Source organism: Otolemur garnettii, unplaced genomic scaffold, assembly GCF_000181295.1.
Source record: "Otolemur garnettii isolate 467f Iridium unplaced genomic scaffold, OtoGar3 scaffold00051, whole genome shotgun sequence".
Classification (NCBI taxonomy): Eukaryota; Metazoa; Chordata; class Mammalia; order Primates; family Galagidae; genus Otolemur; species Otolemur garnettii.
The window spans coordinates 12,567,231-12,571,440 of record NW_003852446.1 but is presented as its reverse complement, the minus strand read 5'-3'; the positions used below and the strand labels follow the sequence as shown (position 1 = coordinate 12,571,440).

At 39.3% G+C, this 4,210-nt stretch overlaps 1 non-coding gene across 1 annotated transcript; it reads left to right on the top strand.

The window, feature by feature from the left end:
* The first annotated feature begins 258 nt into the window (after window positions 1-258).
* On the top strand, window positions 259-376 carry LOC111726027. The gene has a single exon (XR_002773930.1). It is a non-coding gene; the product is annotated as a small nucleolar RNA SNORA27 (small nucleolar RNA).
* The last annotated feature ends 3,834 nt before the right edge of the window (window positions 377-4,210 follow it).

Sequence of the window (4,210 nt, the reverse complement as noted above, 5' to 3'; positions counted from 1 at the left end):
AAAACTGCAAAAAAAAAAAAAAAAAAAAATTAACCAAAACAAATGGAATGTTAAATATTCCCATTTACTAAATTAACTATTATTTATCGAGAGAACAGATTTTTAAACTATTATTAGTTGAAAAGTTTATAATGCAAGTTAGAAATGTTATGAGAATTTATAATAAAGATGCCCTATGATATAGCTATCTAAATGTTTAATCTTTCTGACACCAGTTTCTCATCAGTAATATGGTGTCTACATTAAGGAAAAGTTGTGTGCCCCCTTTGCACTTTGCCAATTGGACTTATGCCTTAATTGGTGGGGGCAAAGGAAATATCCTTTTAAAACTCAGGCAAACTGGTGTTTGTCTTGTATCCTGTCAAAGGAAACAAATGGAGGGGAAAAAAAAGAAAAGTTGTGGAAATCAGACTTGGTATACATAGAACATTTCATGGTGTAATTTTGCTAACTATTTCCTCAATATGTGATATACTTCATTTAAAAATATTTATAAAAGTATAACTCTGTCTCAGCGCCTGTGGCTCAAGCGGCTAAGGCACCATCCACATACACCTGAGCTGGCGGGTTCAAATCCAGCCCAGGTCTGCCAAACAACAACGATGGCTGCAACCAAAAAATAGCCGGGTGTTGTGGCAGGCACCTGTAGTCCCAGCTACTTGGGAGGTGGAGGCAGGAGAATCACTTGAGCCCAGGAGTTGGAGGTTGCCGTGAACTACGATGTCATAGCACTCTACCCAGGGTGGCAACTAGGCTCAGTCTCAAAAAAAAAAAAAAATGTATAGCTCAGTTGAAACTTTTTTTTTTTTTGAGACAGAGTTTTAAGCTGTCATCCTAGGGACTACAAGTGCCTACCACAACACCCTGCTATTTTGTTGTTGTTGTTGTTGCAGTTGTCATTGTTTTAGCTGGCCTAGGCCAAGTTCGAACCTGCAAACCTCGGTGTATGTGGCTGGCGACCTACCCACTGAGCTACGGGTGCTGCCGAAACTTTTATTTTCTAACTACAAGGACCGCTATAAGGAAGAGAAACATTATTGTCTTGCCATTAATAGAACATTAAATTATCTTGCCTTCATTCACCCATAAAATCAAATCTAGTGTAAAATTTAAAACTTAGAATAATGATACCTTAGTGTCGAGTTTAGAATACTTTGAAATTTTTAGTTTGAGTATCCTAAAATTATGCATTTAGTTTGCAACACCACAAAATACACATAAACTTCTTTAATACATCCAAATTGTGAAGTTGGGCTAATATTAATTTAAAATAACATTTTATTGATAAGTTAAAGGAGAATAAAATTCTGAAAAATATCTCCCTAAAATAAGGAAAGAATAAAAGCACTGAAATAAAAATCTCTTCACATAATAGCCTATCATATATGAATAAAAAATAAAAATGCATGTGGACTTTAGAAGGCTAGGAAAATATTCCCATTCAGACATAAGCTGCTTATAAGGAACTGGGGAAGATTAAATAGAAGGTTTTATTTCATTTTAATCGTATATAATGTCTGTATGCATCTTAGCATTTTTTGCATTAATATTGAAGTATTAATTTGAGTGAATTGTGAAAACATTTACTGAACCATAACTATGTTATGTTCAGAAGATATAAAAAAGAAATGGTTACTACCTATAAGGCAGATCACAACCTAGCAAGGAAGAACGAAACAGAAAAATCAATAACTTCAAGTGCAAGGTAAAATTTTACTATGGAGGCTTGGCACCTGTAGCTCAGCGGCTAAGGCACCAGCCACATACACCAAGGCTGGCGGGTTCAAATCCAGCCTGGGCCTGCCACACAACAGTGGCAATTACAACCAAAAAATAGCCAGGCATTGTGGCGGGTGCCTCTAATCTCAGCTACTCGGGAAGCTGAAGCAAGAGAATTGCTTAAGCCCAAGAGTTTGAGGTTGCTGTGAGCTGTGATGCCATGGCACTCTACCTAGGGTGACAAAGTGAGACTGTCTCTAAAAAGAAAACAGAAAAAGAAAATATTTAAAACTTGTTTGCTCATATTAGACTTACATAAATAATATTGTTTTAAATCTTTCTTGCTAAAATATGATTAAATATAGACTGCATGGTGATTGCCATAGGGAAGCTATTTTAACAAAACCACCTGTTCTGAGTCTTGATAAAAAATTAAGAATTAGAGTTGCTGATCTGACTTGTTAGAATTAGGTCATGACATGCAATAGCTGTTGGCGGTTAAGAACTTAGTAGGCAACTAACTACTGCTTCACTTCTTACATTTAAGTTTTTAATTCATTTTGAGTTAATTTTTTGTATATTCACTGTTGGTGGGAATGTAAATTAGTACAGTCATTATAGAAAACAGTATGGAGGCTCAGCGCCTGTGGCTCAAGTGGCTAAGGCACCAGCCACATACACCTAAGGTGGTGGGTTCGAATCCAGCCCCAGCCGTCAAACAACAATGATGGCTACAACCAAAAAATAGCTGGGCATTGTGGTGGGCGCCTGTGGTCCCAGCTACTTGGGAGGCTGAGGAAGGAGACTCACTTGAGCTCAGGAGTTGGAGGTTGCTGTGAGCTGTAATGCCACAGCACTCTACCCAGGGGAACAGCTTGAGGCTCTGTCTCAAAAAAAAAAAAGAAAAGAAAGAAAACAGTATGGAGGGGCCTCAAAAAATTTTAAATAGAACTACACTGTGATCCAGCAATCCCACTACTGGGCATACACATCTAAAGGAAATAAAATCGGCATGTCAAAGAGATAACTGCATTCTTATGTTCATGGCAGCTGTTGTAGAATAATCATAATAGCCAAGATAGAGAATAAACCTAAGGGTTTATTGGTGGCTAAATGTATGAAGGAAATACGGTTTATATACACAACAGAGTACTACTCAGCCTTAAAAAGGATGAAAATCCTGGCTTGGCACTTGTAGCACAGTGGTTATGGTGCCAGCCGCATACATCAAGGCTGGCAGGCTTGAACCTAGCCCATGTCTGCTAAACAACAATAACAACTCCAACAAAAAATAGCCAGGCATTATGGTGGGCACCTGTAGTCCCAGCTACTTGGGAGCTGAGGCAAGAGGATCACTTAAGCCCAAAGAGTTTGAGGTTGCTGTGAGCTGTGATGCTACGGCACTTTATCAAGGGCAACATAGTGAGTCTCTGTCTCAAAAAGCAAACAGAAAAAAAAAAGACAGAAAAAGTGAAAAACAGATAAATAAGCTGAGGGAGATGGAATACAAACAGGTTAGCTAATTTACTTTTAAACCAGCTTCTAAATTCCTTATCTGAGCAGTTCCTATCTTTTCTTAGAAGCCTGGCCTGTAGGGGATATAGCTTGCAAACTCCTCTGCTGGGTGTGGAAACACTCTGAAGAAGGAATGGCTGCAGAGGAAGCTGCATTCAAGGCCTGAGTAGAAATATTAACCAGGCCAACCCCTTGCCCAGTCAATAGTCAAAGCAAATACCCAGGGTGGAGATTTATGTTTGGCCAGGGCAGAGATCAAGGGAACAGCTTAAGCTCTGAAATATGGGCAGGAGGGATTGTATACCCCTTTATCACAGAGGAAGATGCCTCTGAGCGGAGAGCAGAAGAAAATTCTTCTGTCCCATGGATTCCTCAGAAGAGACTGACACTGGCATCTACTCCACAGAGGATTAAAGGGGATTAACGTCCCCTAAGGAATCTGTGTGTGACCACAGACAGGAGTGTGCCCCCACAAGTCTCAGGTTTCAAATTTCTCAAGATTGCTCTGACCCTTAAAGTTAATGATTATAGATAGAATAAGAACTAACAAGTTTATTCAGAGAAACTGCTGATGTTTTTGATCTTCCTCTGCTTACCCTCTGGGCTAATGAGAAAATACCCTTCAATAAAAGCTGAGTGGAACAAACATTCAGGGTCATTTCACTGAACCCCACAAGCTAGTGATGGCCCCCTGTGTTTCCCACCTTTGCAGACTATATTCTGTGCGTCCTGTCTCTTTATCTCCCACTGTTTCTAACTTTTCTTTCCTTTTCTTTCTTTCTTTCTTTTTTTTTTTTTTTTTTTGAGACAGAGTCTCAGTATATTGTCCTTGGTAGAGTGCCATAGCATCACAGCTCACAGCAACCTCCAACTCCTGGGTGTAAGAGATTCTCCTGCCTCAGCCTCCCAAGTAGTTGGGACTACAGGTGCCTACCACAGTGCCTGGCTATTTTTTAGATGTAGTTGTCATTGTTGT